Source organism: Schistocerca americana, chromosome 1 (assembly GCF_021461395.2).
Source record: "Schistocerca americana isolate TAMUIC-IGC-003095 chromosome 1, iqSchAmer2.1, whole genome shotgun sequence".
NCBI lineage: Eukaryota > Metazoa > Arthropoda > Insecta > Orthoptera > Acrididae > Schistocerca > Schistocerca americana.
The window spans coordinates 506,501,308-506,520,453 of record NC_060119.1 but is presented as its reverse complement, the minus strand read 5'-3'; the positions used below and the strand labels follow the sequence as shown (position 1 = coordinate 506,520,453).

Here is a 19,146-nt window from a genome sequence, read left to right as displayed (position 1 = left end):
AGCATTCCTAGGAGCGTTTACGAACAGGATAAGGCTCGCCCACTGCCGCTGTTGTAACGCAACATGCTGTACATAGTGTCGACGTTTTACCTTTGCCCGCTCGATCACTAGATCTGTCTCCAGTAGAGCACGTATAATACATCATTGGAAAATTCCAGCGTCATCTGCAAGTAGCTTGAACCATTCATTTACTGACCGACCAAGTGCGTTAGGCACGGAACTCCGTTCCACAACTTGACATCCGGCACTTATTCAACACAAGGCAACATTTGCATGCTTTCATTCAGTATTCTGGCGGTTACACCAGTTATTAATGTACCAGCATTTCAAATTTGCCATGGCTTCTCTCGCGTTTACATTAGCTTATGATCTTGCAATATTAATAACTTAACTGTGTTACCTAAATAAATGTATTTGCGAAATCTCGTTAACGTACATCAGTTATGTTTCGGTTCCGTGATTTTTTATCCGTCGATGTGTATGAGTATGTACACTCCATCCAGCTTTTTATTGTGGCTACTATTGTAGGGGGTGGATACGAAGTAGAGAGTTTGTACTACAAACACAAATACCTAGCTGCAAAGGTACAATTTACACAGTTTTACTTACGCTATTATGCAGAGCCAACCTCGCAAGAGCAACGACAGAAAATGCTTATCTTTCTCCGTTGAATCGATAACTGTTCAGCTAAGTGAATAATGTCATTTCAAAAAAATGGTTCAAATGGCTCTGAGCACTATGGGACTTAACTTCTGAGGTCATCAGTCCCCTAGAACTTAGAACTACTTAAACCTAACTAACCTAAGGACATCACATACATCCATGCCCGAGGCAGGATTCGAACCTGCGACTGTAGCGGTCGCGCGGTTCCAGACTGTAGCCCCTACAACCGCTCGGCCACTCCAACCGGCAATAATGTCATTTGTCCAATCGTTTGTAGCGTCTCGTACACTGACGCCTGTGCCTCTGGTATGGACTTGCTAGCTCGATGAGGCTTCGGTGTCAATCTTCCATAGTTCGTAATGTCTACTCTCCTGGTCTCTGCGTGTTCCAGCTCATAAGGCGGAGAGGAAGAGTAAATTTAGCTAGGTCGGGGGCGTGGCCATTAATGGGGACCTCTGTCTGAGTACGTAGCGTCACCTGTCGGCGTGTGAAGTAGACTTCGGGGGGAGTGAAGCGCCCACCGGCGACCAGCATGTAATTTCTACAGCTTGGCTGATTAGGGGACACCGGCTGCTCGTCATCACTGGTTTCGTCTAGACCAGAAACGAAAAAATTAGAGCATAAGAAGTGGGAGCTCCAGATGGCTAAACCTTTAAAAGAAATATTTGGCGCGTGTGCAAAAAAGTATATTTTGCATGTGTTGTGCCAACTGCTGCCCTGAGACTGCACTAACATGAAGACCTCACGTATCGTCCGGCCTGCGCCAATAAATGCTCTTTTTTCTTTTTGAAACGCTTGGCCATCTGAAGCTCCCACTACCGTCACCTTCATTTCTGGCCGAGCTCTGTGTGTACGAAATCGATTATGACAAATCGGCGCTGTCTCCCCCCCCCCCCCCCCCTCTTTGTAAGCTCCGAGCGGAAGAGAGGTGCTGTCTCCCCCCCCCCCCCCCCTCCTTGTAAGCTCCGAGCGGAACGACAACAGCATAATTTGCGGAGGATCCCACAGTTTTCCTGAACACTTTTTGACATAGGACTGTAGTTCGATATGCTAAATTCATAGATCACCCTGTACCTGCGTCGTATAACACAGGATCAAGATTGAATACGTTTACGTTGGTAGCACAGAACTATCCTCTTGCAGCATATACCGACGGAGTCTGCTACTGTAGCCTCACTTGCCTCGCGGGGTGTAGCCAATTCCGGACGCCTTTTATATCAACTTAAGCACTTTTTACGGATTCTTTTTCAAAAAATTTCAACGCAGATATTAATGGGTGTTCATCACGGCAGGTGTCTTTTCAAAAGTTTTCTATTGTCGTTAAAAGGAACATGGTTACTTCAATGTCTTGGTTGATAGAGTTAAGATTACTACCGGTGCAACTAAATTACGTGTCACTCTGCGCACTATCACTTACCGCAAAGTTCATTTTGATACATTGAACCGTTCACGAAATAAAGCGGGTGCTTAGTTTTAGGTGATTCATCCTGCATATTAGAAGTCAAAGCAGATCGGAACACTGTTACTTCTCAGCAAAGACAAAAGCGCCATTCTATAAAGGCAATGAAAACTATTGAACATACTCTCGTTATTTTTGCGCAGAAATCCTCAATTATTTTCTTTAAAACATACAATTTCAGTATTTTTTGCTAAAGATTGTATGTAGCCCAAGGTGACTGAATACATCGCTTCACGATCCTGTATCATTTCATCTACGAGGGGACAGTGAACTGTTGGATGCTGGCTGAAGGTTTCTCGCGTAAGGAAGCACATTCCGGTACAACATGTGTTGGTTATCGAGGCTTCATTCCCATGAAGCGTGGGAAATTTCGTATCATCTCAACATTAAATCCTGTGTACTACCTCCGCTATTAGACACAGCACATTCTACGTCAGGCAGTAGTACAACATCCTTTCATACTCACTAGCAACCCTGTACACTGTTTCTGATATTTGTACGCCACGTAGGGGAAACTTTTGCTGTGTCCCCTTCCGTTTTCATGCTTCGAGGCAGTTTCACGTCACATGGACTACAATAATGCTGTCACTCGTCCAATAGAGTTGAGATGAAGAGCGGAGACCTTTGAATTCTAATAATGAGCTTCCTGGACGCTGCCCTGTCCTGACTGTGCAGTTTGTAGATGTAAGTGTAGCTTTTTGCTATAGTCTTCCCAATGATGTCAATAAAAATCCAGCATAATTAAATTCAGTATTTCATGTTAGTTTTCTGTCTGTTTTTGTTTTTCAAGAATTACCTTGCAATAAGATTCTATGCTGGTTTTGAGTTTGAATATATAGTTAGTATTGTGATATCGAGTTCCATTTATGAATCCAAGAAGAAGGGTTGATAGGACATGTTCTGAGGCATCAAGGGATCACAAATTTAGCATTGGGGAGCAGCGTGGAGGGTAAAAATGTGGAGGGAGACCAAGAGATGAATACACTAAGCAGATTCAGAAGGATGTAGGTTACAGTAGGTACTGGGAGATGAAGAAGCTTGCACAGGATAGAGTAGCATGGAGAGCTGCATCAAACCAGTCTCAGGACTGAAGACCACAACAAACAACAACTTCTTACATGATAAGACGACCATTATCTAACAAAAATATGATCAGGAATGCACTAAGCTGTGGTTTCATTTTTATGTTGTTGCCGTTGTGGGCAGTGGCCAAATGATAAGTTGAATGTTGTGTAATATGCAAAGCCGTTTATTGTGGCCACGAGTGTATAGCGCTCAGACGTTTCATGTCAAAGCATAATCTAGATTAATTTCGACACCTTGAAGATCTTCTGTGCCATCAATTCTGGGTCTTCCGTCACTTACAACTTGCTACTGAATGTACAACACCTTTCGATGTTGCTGGTTAGTTTGTGATTGTTATAGCCAACATTGTTGTTGGCATGAAAAAAACTCTCCTGGTCGGTAAAGCTCCGAGTGCTGTTCAGTGAAGAATGATGATATTTGTATTTGACAACATATCTTCGTTCACTCTCATAATTTTGATGGTACTTCTCAAAGTAGTCTCTTTTGAATGAACGTATGCCAGCGTACTTGTCAGTTTACAATGATATAGTAGTGACATTTTTTTTATATGTTCATAATCACCTCTGCAGCATTCACTAGTACTTCTGGTGATAGAAATTGCTTCCCTCGAAGGAGTTTCTTCAGGTTAGGGAGTACGGAAAAATTATGCGGGACTAAATCCAGACTACAGGGAGGCTGAGATATGTACTTCACGTTAATTTTTGCAAGATATTCAGACACAACATTTGAAACATGCGTTCGGACATTATCGCGGTGCAGCATCCAGTCTGTTTCACTTATACGTGGCATTTTGAGATTGATATGGCCTTGCAAAGTTTTCAGCACATCCCTGTAGTATTGTGCAGTTACTGACGTTGCGAAGTGCCAGGGTGGAGAAGAGTTTGTACCTCCGTAATTCTGACGAATTTTGCATGAGAACTACACTTGCACTCGATCCCCTCCTTATCTACCACCTTATTAATTATGTGCACGACGGTAACGAAAGTAATTGATAGTGGACCCTGCTAGTTGGTAAAATAAGGAGTGCACACTCACAACACTTTAATAAAAATCGTAATCTACTCAGTAAAAAAAGAGAACAGGAAATGTGATTCTGCTTCTATCTACGGAATGATATGTTGATTAAATATTACAATGAGATTTATTGTACATCAGAATATAAAGGCACTTGATTATCGACAAAAGGTTAAAGGATAGGTTATACAGAACTACTATGAGAATAAGAGTTGGCTCAAGAACAAGGGGCTCCTACTCTCTGTGTTGCAATAGATTGACGATAGTGACTGGAGGTCCTAATCATGCTGCTGAGGACTTCAGTATAAAAATGATAGGTCCTACAGTGCCAGAGCCGCAAAATATTTTACCAGTTCTGAAACCTGCAGCACGCCATCGGTAGGCAGCGTTCTGATGACGTAGGCGCCAATTTCTGCTGTGCAGGAACTCTGTTTCAACCCGTGGCCTCGAGGGCTGCCAGAGAGTTCTAAGTTATGCTCGTGTGCCGAAGCAGGTAAGCTCCTGGTTGCACGAGATGTATCTCTAGGAAGAGACACCGCAAAAACTCGCCATGTCGGTACATGTGCGAAAACGCAGAGTAACAATGTGGGTCTTAGGTTTCACAATGAAACTGGTGTATGACCAGAGTCATTCTCCTCAACGATTCCGAAAAAGTGCGACTAAGTAGCAAGACCGTCCTATTCTGACGAAGATCAGATCCCGAATGCCCTGCACCCGTGTAACACAAAAGCGAAGCCAACGTTACTCAACTCCCCACTACCTTCGAAAAACCGTGGATCAGCATTCAGTGCTGATTCCAAAATTCCCCCACACTGTCTCGGATCATCATTCGCTCCAACACCGACCGCTCCCTCCAATGAGCAGGGCTCTATGACGTCAACTGGCCTCAGTTAAAGTTGACCAATCAAGTCTAAGCTATTAGCGGGGGGCACTGAACTTGCCATTTGACCAGCTACGAAAACAACTGACCATCGCACCCAGCACGGCGTGGTCCACAATCTCAGAATCATGAAGACAATACAGTCAGTGGGCCCCAGCAGTGTTCGTTCCAGACGCGTCGGAGCGTTAAAAATATGAACTTCGGCGACACTCAGACTGCTCGCAGATCGTTTTGCCCTGCATACAAGAGGTGAAACTCGACCTACCGAGGTCAGTCGTCCCGCCAGGCGCTCAAGCCTACGACCCTCTCAGTATTCGCAGAAGGGCAGCCTCCCCCCCCCCCTCCTCCCCCCCCCCTCCCCCCCCCCCCCCCCCCCCGAAAAAGCAGTGTGCCCTGGTGCTCGCCTCGCAACACGCCACCCAGGGAAGTAACAGAAGAAACTAAAAGCAAGATCACATATAGTTACCAACATGCACGGCAATCAAGTGTAAAGTACTTTGAGCTCTCAGTACTAATACACTCATTAGAATAACCTTATTCGGCCCGTTCCCACCGTGAAATGGTATGAAACATTACAAAAAATGATGAAAACGGGAGTTGACATGTAAAAGAAGGCATGGAACCTCTCAAGGTGTGTGCTGGTAGAACACGCTCAAAATATCGGGTGACCATAACTTTCTCAGCAGAAGCAATTGCTGTTGGGTCTCAGGATTAAAACGATGTAGCGAAATTGACAGCAGACCAACATACGAATGTCATTTCATATCTTTTTCATAATGTGGGGCCACAGTCATAATATATTTCTTTAATGTCAGTATCGCCATTAGACTTGTTTATTTACAGTGTTACATATACACTTACACGATCATGATTTCGGCTTCAAAGTGCCATTATCAAGTGTTTTAAGTGTTATGAATTGCCTAAAATGACATACTATCGTATTAAAATACATTGCCATCTTAGGCAATTTATAACACTTAAAACACTTCACAATGGCACTTGAAACCTAAATCATGATTGGCATACTATCGTATTAAAATACCGGGTGATCAAATAGTCAGTATAAATTTGAAAACTGAATAAATCACGGAATAATGTAGATAGAGAGGTACAAATTGACACACATGCTTGAAATGACATGGGGTTTTATTAGAACCAGAAAAATTCAAAAGTTCAAAAAATGTCCAACAGATGGCGCTTCATTCGATCAGAATAGCAATAATTAGCATAAAAAAGTAAGACAAAGCAAAGATGATGTTCTTTACAGGAAATGCTCAATATGTCCACCATCATTCCTCAACAATAGCTGTAGTCGAGGAATAATGTTGTGAACAGCACGGTAAAGCATGTCCAGAGTGATGGTGAGGCATTGGCGTCGGATGTTGTGTTTCAGCATCCCTAGAGATGTCGGTCGATCACGATACACTTGCGACTTCAGGTAACCCCAAAGCCAATAATCGCACGGACTGAGGTCTGGGGACCTGGGAGGCCAAGCATGACGAAAGTGGCGGCTGAGCACACGATCATCACCAAACGACGCGCGCAAGAGATCTTTGACGCGTCTAGCAATACTTTTCTTTTTCTAATAAAACCCCACGTCATTCCCAGCATGTGTGTAAATGTTTACCTCTCTATCTACATTATTCAGTGGTTTATTAAGTTTTCAAATTTATACTGACTTTCTGATCACCCGGTACATTGCCATCTTAGGCAATTTACAGCACTTAAAACACTTGATAATGGCACTTTGAAGACGAAATCATGATTGTGTAAGTGTAAATGTAACACTGTGAATAAACAACAGGCTAATGGCGGTACTGACATTTAAAGAAATGTCATTTTATTCAGGAATCAGCTGTTTTAAGATCCACAGTACATCCACACGTGTCATGTGTAAATTTTCTGTCATCAACTGGTAGTTGGCGTGGAATGAAATTTTCAGAAAATTTTCGTACGGTTATTTGTTAAGCCCCATCTCACAATGCACTGGGTGCACTTTCCTTTGAAACAGATTGTCTCCTCTCTTTAAACCATGTAACCTATCTTCGAGTTGTGCTATAAGAAAGATTAGACTCACCATGGGCCTCCTGTAACATTGTATAGGCCACAGTGAAGATTTGTTGAGACGAAAGCAGAGTTACAGAACCGCGTATTGTTCATTATGTGACACCTCAATTACCGGTAAGCGTTCTGAAAATATCCCAGTTTGCCAGTCGCACACAGGTGTAGGGTTGCCATCTGCCCCTGATGTTTTGGAACCGTCACCGTTATGCATTTACTTGTCCCAACATCCTGACAAGGCCCAGTTTTGTCCACATTTTGCAAAATATTATAGCGAGCTAGGCTCAAGTAGTGAAGTAACGCCATCTGTTCGCGCAACATGTAAATTCAGGCTCAGTTAGACTTATTTATATCAACAAGTTCATGTTGACAAGATGGTCTCACAGATGGCGTTGCATGTTGCGTATATTGTATCGATGATGGAAGTATCTTCTAAATCTATCACCAACATTCGAGTAAATACCAGATTTCCCAAGCAGTACGGGGCTTCAACTATTTAAGCAGTACCACAGGGAAGAATCGAGCAGTTCTCATTTAAAAAGCGATCAGATAAGATGGTTCTTTCTAAACATAACACAAACAACAAGTGCGAGTTAGTAATGTGTGAAGTGTTTTGTGCCGTTTTATATGGCGTGAAGTGTATAGTGACGTATACTTCGATGACTAAAGTGTTATTGTCGACTGCTTACTTATCATAGCTTACGAAAATGCTTAAGGATGGAAAGAGAAAGTGTCACTTTTCGTATGATTACACAAATAATGTGGTCTTTTGTCAAGAAAGGACATACTGATCAGGGAGCGCTGTGTGAGATTTGTAGCTGTTTCATCGCAGTAGAACTGTGGATTCAATGTTCCAGTTCCAGTTTAACTACAAGCTGGAGAATCAATCTTACAATACCAATTTACCTACAAGCTGGCTTGTACAGTGTTGAAGGTGAAATCTTCCGAATAATATGGTGTACGAACCACTTCTGCTGCAATAAGTTCCATATAATTGTGTTCTAAATTAAAAGTGATTAAACAAATTTTTTACTTCATTTCTACGCCCCCATCTCAGAGTGTCCTGAAGACGTCTCAGTAATGTGTGGCAACCTACACAGCTTGGAACTAGGAGTGCCAACAATGAAAATACTACAGCGTGTTTGTCACACATTAAGTTAACAGAACGTCTTAACATTAACTCTGGCGCGAACAGAGTACAATCGGTAAAATGTTGTTCTTCGTGCATTTGCTTGAAGATAACAATATGAACAAAAGTCACAAGCAATAATAATTGTAAAAAAAAAAATAAACAGATAGCAGTTGTGGTGCGAGACGAAATTCAAGCCCACTCTTGGAGGCGAAGAACTCTTAAGCTACAGTAGATTGTTGTAGAAACAGGTGGAACAATTTCCTATAATTATTTCCGTGAAATGGAATTATAAGGGAGGACTGCCATCTAGAGTACTAACGTAGGTTCCTTAATCTGTCACAAGACCTAGAAATCCCCTTTATTCTCTGCAATTCTTGCTCTAAATAGTACGAGTACTTCCAATTGAGGTAAGTAGTTGGGCAATAATTTGATTCTAGTGTCTTTTCCCCCCCACAGCTTATCTTCTGAGGTACACGTGTTGCGAAAGCAAAATCAGAAGTAAATTACAATGCGTTTCAGAGCTCTCGCTCTGTTCCTATACGACGGAGGAATATTTATCTCAGAATAAATGCCTCAATCAAAAGTACGGCATTGCACTGACATATTTCAATTCAAATATCTTTTTGTTACTTGTTAAGACGGTTTCGTGTCGAATATTATTTCTTTCTTTCTGCTTTTGTGTGTGTGTGTGTGTGTGTGTGTGTGTGTGTGTGTGCGCGCGCGCGCCCGCGCTTGCACGTCAGTATAACTACGCGCTGTTCGGACTAATTATCCTTCCGCGCTGTATTTTAGCTTGTGGCTGCCGGTAAAGAAGAATTACACTGACGTCTCTTTTGTTATCCGGCGACATGTTAACATCATTATGGTAGCAACACACGGTATCTGTCGGACGTGTAGAGGACTTCAGACTACAGTGAAAATTAATTCCTCACTGCAGATAATGATACCACCAATGGTACACAGAAAAGTATCTGACGGCCGACCAAAACTACAATTTACATGTATATTCTAAAATATACGAACAAGTGACTCAGTCTGATGAGTATTAATTGTGGAAAAAACGTAAAAACTGCGAAATGGACACACGTTAGGTACGCTATATGATTACAAAAAATGAATCTTGTGATAAATAAATTATGTGGCAGAGCTGAGAGACATGAATAACGTAAATATGCATTCTCTTAAATGAAAAAATAGAACGCACAAACGTCGTCCTGATACGGTAATTACACTATTTTATAACTAAGTAACATCCGACGACTGCACTGAAACAATATACAACAAGAAATTGGTAGTTACTATGTGATCATGGGTATCCGTATACTCCCAAAAACATACGTTTTTCATATTAGGTGCACTGTGCTGCCACCAGCTGCCAGATACTCCATATCACCGACCTCATTAGTCATTAAACAACGTGACAGAGCAGAATGGGGCGCTCTGCGGAACTCATGGACTTCGAACAGGGTCAGGTGATAGGTTGTCACTTGTGTCATACGTCTGTACGCGAGATTTCCACACTCCTGAACATCCCTAGGTCCACTGTTTCCGACGTGATAGTGAAGTCGAAACGTGAGGGGACACGTACAGCACAAAAGCGTACAGGACGACCTCGTCTGTTGACTCACAGAGGCCTACGACAGTTGAAGAGGGTCGTAATGTGTAATAGGAAGACATCGATCCAGACTATCACACAGGAATTCCAAACCGCACCAGGATTACTGCTATGACAGTTACTCGGTAGGTAAGAGAACTTGGATTTCATTGTCGAGCGGCTGCTCGTAAGCCACACATCACGCCGGTAAATGCCAAACGACGCTTCACTTGGTGTAAGGAGCGTAAAATGGTTCAAATGGCTCTGAGCACAATGGGACTTAAATGCTGAGGTCATTAGTCACCTAGAACTTAGAACTATTTAAACCTAACTAACCTAAGGACATCACACACATCCATGCCCGTGACAGGATTCAAACCTGCGACCGTAGCGATCGCGCGGTTCCAGACTGTAGCGCCTAGAACCTCTCGGCCACTCAAGCCGGCGTTAACGACTTTGGAGTCAGACATTACTTAAGATTCGTCCATGGCTTCTGTGCCCCCCCTACTACAACTTGTACGTGCAGCCTATCCAGTTAGACTGTGACCGTTCCATCCCGCACTTCGTGCTGACTTACTCTGTTACGCGGGACTAGTAACGACAGCGTATTAGGCAGCCGTGATAACCGCTACATCACGGAAACTGCTACGCTATGCGCTGCACCTCTGATAGAACTTGTAGGACGGTCGCCATTTTGGCGTAGAAATCACTTTACGGAAACGCACAGTGCAGGTTTCTCGCATTCCTCTGCAACAATCGACAGCACGTTTGACTGTCTCCATGTCATCACGAATAAGAGCTCAAGAAGTCGTCCGAAACGCTCGCGGGAGAGTCCTCAGTAGCATCAGATGCTCTTTCTTTCTGTACGAGGTACATTCGATTCGCGCAGTCGTTATTCCAAAAAGATGTCAGCAAAACCAATCGCTTCGTTCACGGCACGGAGCCTGGGCCCAGCGGTTGGCAGCACTGTAGGTGGCGCGCCTACCCCAGCTCTCATGACGAGAGAAGCAGCAACATTCAGCGTACTGACAGTTCACCCAGCTCCGATTGTCACACTGCCGTGTGGACACTTGTCGTATTGCGAACAACATATTTCCTGCCTCAAGGAAGTGGCATGACTTGCAACGCTATTTTCTGTTTTCTTAAGTCACATTTAAAATCTACCTTGTGGGTGAAGAAAAGGGCAACGGATTAAAAATGTATCCTGTAACGAATTTCCATTAACGACCCATTGGTAGAAACCTTATTTTCTTGCCACCACAGAAAGCATTTTACTAACGAGAAAGGTTCTGGACTTATGTTAACGCCTATTTTATATCGCTGGTAACAAATGAAGAGATTGCTCTTCAGTTATCATACAGTTCCATTGTACCTTTCGTCTCTGTGAGCTCTTATAGATCCGACGTAAATTTGTTTGTTTGCTAATGATCCCATCAGTTATTTCAGATAGTAGTGTTAGGTAAATATTTATCTTCTTTATCTCCTTGTCCTCATAGTAATTTTTATTTTATTCTAGTAATTTTCAGAGATCAAATGGAAGGAGTTGGAGGCGGGCTGTTTAGTGTTCTCTCGGTAAGAGCCTGCAAACCGAAGAGACAACACCCCCGCCCCCCCTCCCTCCCTCCCTTGCCGCCCACCGTCGTGAGATTAAAGATTAATTTGCAGTTGACTTCCATTACGTTACATAATTTTTAAAATAATTGAAAAGCCACGATCATTTCAACCGTTTATTAGATGACGGTTTCAGCACTCTGGAGGTGCCATCATCAGATCTGAAACGTGGATTAACATTTATAAAACCATATGGACATCATGGCATATGAGGCAGACCATCTGATAAAATCAATGTCACAACCAATAAAAAATAAAAAAATTGCTCTCATGGTCGTTCTTTCCATAAAATATAAAACTGACGTCACCAGATGAAACTACCACTGCTCGCCTAACACCGTTCGGCATCATTATAAATGTTAATCCACGTTTCAGGTATGTGGTTCTGTTATAATTGTAATGCATATAGTTAACTCATGTAAGCCCTCCCTCAAACCTGTTATGTTATACCTTCACAGATCTGCTGATGCCACCTTCAGAGTGCTGAAACCGGTCATCTAATAAACGATGGAAGCGATCGTGGCTTTCCAATGACTTTAAAAACAGAGTGATCACCCCACGACACACCATGTGTTCACTGCCTTACATAATTCCCAACTTGAGAAGTGTGTCGATGATCGGTCACCCATCATCGAACAGTGACGTCGGCCAACACATTCCCTGGCTTGATGAGGCCTCCATTAAATCACATTGATTGTAGTCGATCAAAGGTAATATGAATACTCCATATTTATCAACTAGTTTGCAACTCTCGTTACCTCCAAAAAGATAAACTTACGCCATCGTCATTGAGTGCTGCATTGTAGTCGCGATTATCGAATCACGCGAAGTTATATATTCTTCTCAATGTTTTTAATTTCTTTTGTTGAGAAACGTTTCTAAAATTCTCTCAGGACAGGAGAAAGATTGTACAGTCTCAAAGAATCAAGCAAACAATACGTTTCATCCCCGGCGCTACTGGTACTGGGACGCTGAGGTCCTGCATCGCGTTGAGTGTGGCCGTGCTGAGCCCGTCGATTCATTTTTTCTGCTCAGGTCATCGGTCCCTAGGGCTTACACACTACTTAATCTAACGTACGCTATGAACAACACACATACCCATATTGAGGGAGGATTCGAACCTCCGACGGGGGAGATCCACGTGAACCGTGGCACGGCGCCTAGACCAAGCGGCTACCCGCGCGGCGTCGCTTCATTTTGTCGCGACATCTCGACCAGCAGGAGAACGAATATCGCGGAACGATAAACCACGGTAGATTACGATCCAGCCGCTTCGAATTCCGTCATGTGTTTATAGACGTATCTTCTTACAAGAGACATAACACGGCGTTCTCGCGGTTAACCAGCATTCCAGTATTTCTTCGTTGCATACAGGGAGTAGTTGGTGTTAACCCTATCTTGCGTAAATGCGCTGATATGCTAGCCATTTGCTAAGCCAAGTGTGTACTACAGGGGTGGCCAAGAATTCTGCTCGCGAGCCGAGCCCTGGCCCGAGTGCCATGGCGCTGAGCCCGGCTGGCATATTTACCTCCCCCTCCTCCCCTCTCACCCCGCTCACAAAACAACGCGACTCTGACCGCGAGGAGAGGGAAGAGGGGGAAACTGTGAACGAGCCGTATTTAAACGGCAGTGCAATTACATTGAATACGACTTGGCTTTGTAATTCACAATTCTCTACAACTTAGACCATAAACGAAACTAGTTATCAGTAGTGTTTGGTTATATTTGATGTGCCTAAGATATAATATAATTTTTACCTGGTCGATATAGAGGCGCTGACAATTTCACAGAGCCGCCCGGGGTAGCCGCTCGGTCTGGGCGTCTTGTCACTGTTCACGCACCCCCCCCCCCCCCCTCAAGTAGCGTGTAAGCCTAGGGACCGATGACCTCAGCATTTTGGTCACAAAATTTCAGAAAAATTACAATTTCACAGAGTATCGCCTCAGGTTGCCACATAATAATGATTTATTTAGTTTCACACACGTATTTTGGTTGAAATATTGAAGGACAAAATGGTTCAAATGGCTCTGAGCACTATGGGACTTAACTTCTCAGGTCATCAGTCCCCTAGAACTTAGAACTACTTAAAGCTAACTAACCTAAGGACATCATACACATCCATGACCGACGCAGGATTCGAACCTGCAACCGTAGCGGTCGCGCGGTACCAGACTGTGGCGACTAGAACCGATCGGCCACTCCGGCCGGTATTGAAAGATATTTCCAGCCTCTGTATGGAAGCGGGGAAACTCTACCTGAGAAAAGCTATGTAGATGTCCTGAACTGTTTTAACGCAAAAGAATTTGTCATTAATGGAAATTACCTTCCAGAGCAACAGTTACATCTGCAATGGGCAGGGGTGCCTTCAACTGAAATGGCATACGGTTTTCAAACAGCTCGAGAACAGTAACCAGATTGGCAGTGTCCTCAAAATATTTAGGATACTATCTTTACAGTGCTTTCAAGGCCACAATGAATTCTTCAGATTTCATGATTTGTTTAACTCCAGTTAGCGTAGTGAACTGGACTGTGTTTGTCAAAATCTCTCTCTTCTACAATCAAAAAGAAGTTTTTTCTCACGTTGCAGTGTGTTACTATGGACAGTGCGCACTGAAGACAACTTAAATGCGATATCTGCAATCAATACTGGAAGTGCTAATTTTCGTTCGTGCAGTCCTTTTTCCGTCATAAAATCAAAAGCAGCGAGTTTCAAACGAAGAAAACGTTCCAGACAATGAGATTTCGCGCCGGCCGAAGTGGCCGTGCGGTTAAAGGCGCTGCAGTCTGGAACCGCAAGACCGCTACGGTCGCAGGTTCGAATCCTGCCTCGGGCATGGATGTTTGTGATGTCCTTAGGTTAGTTAGGTTTAACTAGTTCTAAGTTCTAGGGGACTAATGACCTCAGCAGTTGAGTCCCATAGTGCTCAGAGCCATTTGAACCATTTGAGATTTCGCGCTCTACTGGGTACTTCGTCCGCAGCTCGTGGTCGTGCGGTAGCGTTCTCGCTTCCCACGCCCGATTCCCGGCGGGGTCAGGGATTTTCTCTGCCTCGTGATGACTGGGTGTTGTGTGATGTCCTTAGGTTAGTTATGTTTAAGTAGTTCTAAGTTCAAGGGGACTGATGACCATAGTGCTCAGAGCCATTTGAACCGGGTACTTCCGAGAAAGACTGAACATCCCGAGAAAGACCCGGCGTTAGCACGCATGTGGGCCTCAAGTCCTTCACATGTGAAATTTGGTATGCCTTGGACGGGCGTGATGTAGTAGATGTCTTGTCATTTTGACATTTGTGGCTTGCGAGGTATGTATGTGAGTACTACCGGGGACTGGCACGTATTACTGCACATTTAATACCACCACTATACCATAGGTAAGGCACGAAGATGTGAATATATACCCCATAAACTTGTAGGCTACCCCTGATGCTGTTAACTCAGTACTTTGTGCAAACTGTAAATGAAACCTAAGGAAAAAATTGGAAAGGAAGTTAAGGCACATGGAGAAGGAATGTAAGCGATAAGATTTGCCGATGAAATGAACAAGAAGTGGTTTGGAAGAGCAGTTTAAGAGCATAAACAGTGTCTCGAAAATAATTTATGAAATGAAAATAAAAGGAAAACAAGGGTAATTCAATGTAGTGGAGTGAAATCAAGCGATGCTGAAGAAACCGGATTAGAAAGGAAAACAGTAATAGTAGCAGCTGATTTTGCGATTCTGGAAGCTACTTGGACCTAACAATGGCCTACGCCGATAGAATATAAAATACAAACTGGCAATACTAAGTAAAACGTTTACGAAAACGAAAAATTTTTTAACTCTGTGTAAGGAGTGTGTCAGAGCCCTCCGTTACATATAACAATACATCCAATTTAACGCTATCCTTCGCATTGTGTAAGCACTCAGATATCGATGGTAACAATCTGAGGGCGAAACATGGGGGCGCGATTCTTAGCATTGTTGTGAGAAGTCTATCAGCGAGAGTGGAAGTAGTAGTGTCGTTTGAGAGCTCGGAGATTGATGACGTACCATGCTGCCCTCACGTCGGTGATGGTAGATCTTTCCACACTCAAGGCCTGATATCTTTAATATAGCCAGGAGGGATTTAGATGGCTTAACTACACTTGAAGATGGAACTGAAGGTAAAATTCGCAAACATAGCGCAAAAACAATTGCTGGGTTAGGCTTGTGATTGTTAGTCCGAGTTTGTAGTATCCCCACGTTTTGCGTGTCAGTTAAGGAAGCACCCTTATCCTCCAAATAATAATTATTATTCTCCACATCTAAATATTATGCTGTGGTTATTAAATGTTAATGTAACTTTGAAATTGAAATAATTTGTTAATCTGGCACTCAGCCAATATTGATAATTATGACATAGTAATTGTCATTGTCTATTATTGGTCGTAATGATACTGAAGTTTTAAACAGACTTAGTTTGTGAAATACCCTCTCACGAGTTATTTAATAGTTAACAGGACCTAGGCGAACTCCTTTTTGAATTCATTATTACTAAAAATAAGCTTTAGCCACTGCTGCTGCATGCTGCTGCGGATTGCTGTCAACCACATCGAAAAGCCAGTCATCTAAGGACGTCAGTACAAAACTTAGGGCCAAAACAGAGACACTGACACACCACAACATGTCATGTACTCTTATCCAGTAAATTCCGTTGCACAAGTCAGATTCTGTATCACTAGTAAATTCTTGTTCAAATACGCAGTCAGACAGCTTATCCAAATGTTAGTTTTGAGTTTTTCGTGTAACGATCTGTTGAGGGCTTAACTGACAGTGAATCTGACATTCATACAACTCGCACACGGTGTTATGCAGGTTGGATTCCGTTTACTGATAGCTCAGGTTGCTTATAGAGTCTATTTTCACAGACAAACACACGCATCATTGGCTGTAGCTACATTACATCAGCTGCCGCTGCAGCGAATTTGTCGCATATACGTTCCGCCTGTTGAAATAGAATAAATGGATCGAGTAAGTGAAATGTACTGAATCGAAGTGCGGAGAAAAGATATTTGTGGCTTATTTTGATGAAGAGAAGAGATCGGTTGATATGACATGCACTGAAACATCAAGAAATGGTCACTTTGTTGACTGAGGGAAGAGTGCGGGAATCGATGTAAAAGTTGTTTAGGAGGTGAAAGCTTGAATATAGCGAATAGATTAAAATCGGTGCAGGTTGCAGTAGCTACGCAGAGATGAAGAGGGTTGCAAAGAATAGAGCTGTATCAAACCACTCCTCGCACTGATGACAGTAACACACCACAGATACAATAACAAAAACGCAAGAAGCCACTGCCAGCCAGCAGGCGAAAAGCGTGCTCCCGCAGTCCGTATGCCGACAAAGGCACGGCCCACGCGTGATGAAACAATACTCCGACGCCCGGCCCGGTATGACTTGCAGCCGTGAGCTTGTGTGTTGACAGCGGGAACGGCACGCCACCCATTCCGGACACGTCGCCTGATTATGTAAATTTGCGTGCGATTCTAATTACGATCCTAATTGAAACACAGAGGGGCCGCCCCGAGCCGGCATGCGGCCGCCTCTACCGCGGGCCTCTCTGCACGCACCCGCCCCTCACCCCGCCTCTCCCACCCCTTCCCACCGCACCCTCTCGTTCCCCCCGTGTGAACCCCTCGTCTAACTAAACCTGTACCCCTCATCGCAAACACTGGGGAACTTGCCAGCAGAGCCCTTGACACGGTCCGGCGCAGCGCTACTGCTTTATTTATTCCGCCGTGACCGATTCGATGGACAACAGCATCTGCGTCACAGCTAGTCAACAATTCCATTTCATAAATTTGACGAACTGTCATTGTATCCATGACTGATAGTGTGTATCATCGTGAAAAGCTATCACAGATCGAGAAGAGTTGTTTGCTGAGAGTTTTGCTACAATATAAGAAACATTATTTCACCATGTAAGAGATCAATGACTAAGGAATTTATTGCTAGCGCACTCGAGCAGATGTAATTTCGATGGATTGCTCACGCGCTGCCTGCGATATGTAAGCTATAAGAGAATTTCAGACCAGAGAGCAGTGTTGGCTGCAGTAGGAACTGTGTGGCAGTAGGAGTAAGTAGTAGCTGGCAGTCGTGTGTATGGAGTTGGCTGGGCTGGTCGTGGGGAGCAATGGCGGTGCCTGAGCGATGTAGTGTAAGGTAAAAGCAGCCTCGCGCATATGTACAATTGTTATATCAAGTCCCATGTAAATGTTTTTAAAAATCTCTTAATAATAATCTTCCTTATAAAAAAATTAACTTTTGATAATCATTCATCTCAATTTAAAGAATTTAGTAATTTCTCCACTCCATGGTCATACCGACTATTGTAAAGAAAAATCAGTTGTTTCTTTTTATACATGACCAATCTATCAGCCAGCATTGCACTGGGTTGCGCCAGAAAAATTTCTTATAGGAGCAGATATATACGCGTTATCCGGCGACCTTATTGAGGTAAGAATTTTCAATTTATTCAGAATGATCATTCAGGGCCATGACGCAGCACTGCTGACGTCAAAATTTACCAGTTTAAATTCACAGTCAATTATTGAAAGGTTATAAGTGAGCCACAATTTTAGTGAGAGATTAGTCACTTTATTGTTGGTAGGTTACGGAATAATAAACTGTTGGGTAGTTACTCTAAATGTGAATTCTATACTTATATATTTTTTTGTGGCGAGGTTACAACCAGTACTTCGTTGCATAGTAATTTGTTCGGTTTGCTATTGCACTCAGAGTACTTTTACACTGGAGGAAATGCGTGCAATACAGAATCTGTATGTCGCGTTAGTAATGAAAATATGTCGATTCACAAATGAAGATGTTACTTTTAAGGGCAACATGGCCTCAGGTTAAATAATCGAGATAGCACAACATCGTCTGTGTCGTTTATTATATTTCACAAAATTCCCGCTTTCGATCTTCGTTACTATTCACTATTAGATTTAATATCCAACAAGAGACAGGGGTACAATGCTGTAAATGTGGCACAAAAAACACGTATATCGGCACTATACAAATAAAAAAAATACAACATTAAGCTATTCCTTCCTAGTACAGCTAATTTCAAAACTATGGCAGCTGCAACTAAGGCAATTATACACAATTAATAATTGAAAAACACTGAAAAATCTGCCTACTGTTACCATATGGCGTTCCGTAATAGCTCCCCACACCGTACGTCGTAGCATTAGATACACCAGAAAATACAACTTAAAACTGAGCCACTCATGGGATATCAGTTACTGAAAAAGGTGTCTAAATGTGAAGAAAATAACGCCTCTATCCAGTGATTGAAGTAGTTGAGATTGTCCAAGATATCAATGGAGAATTTATGAGCTGCTGTATGTTGTAATGGAAGAATGCCCGTCCGCCCCCCCCCCCCCCCCCTCCTCCTCTGAATCACGGCGAGTAAAAATTGACTTTTATGCAACATTTTTTTGAAGGCCTAGCTGAGGTACTGGCAGAAGTAAAGCTGTGAGTACCGGGCGTGAGTCGTGCTTCGGTAGCTCAGTTGGTAGAGCACTTGCCCGCGAAAGGCAAAGGTCCCGAGTTCGAGTCTCGGTCGGGCACACAGTTTTAATCTGCCAGGAAGTTTAATAGCTGTTCTTGTTGCGTTATGTGTATTTC

The 19,146-nt window shown here is 43.1% G+C and overlaps 1 protein-coding gene across 1 annotated transcript in view; it reads right to left on the bottom strand.

Annotated features, from left to right (window-relative positions):
* LOC124624337 overlaps nucleotides 1-19,146 on the bottom strand; it is a 558,871-nt gene that overhangs the window by 392,464 nt on the left and 147,261 nt on the right. The window lies entirely within an intron of this gene.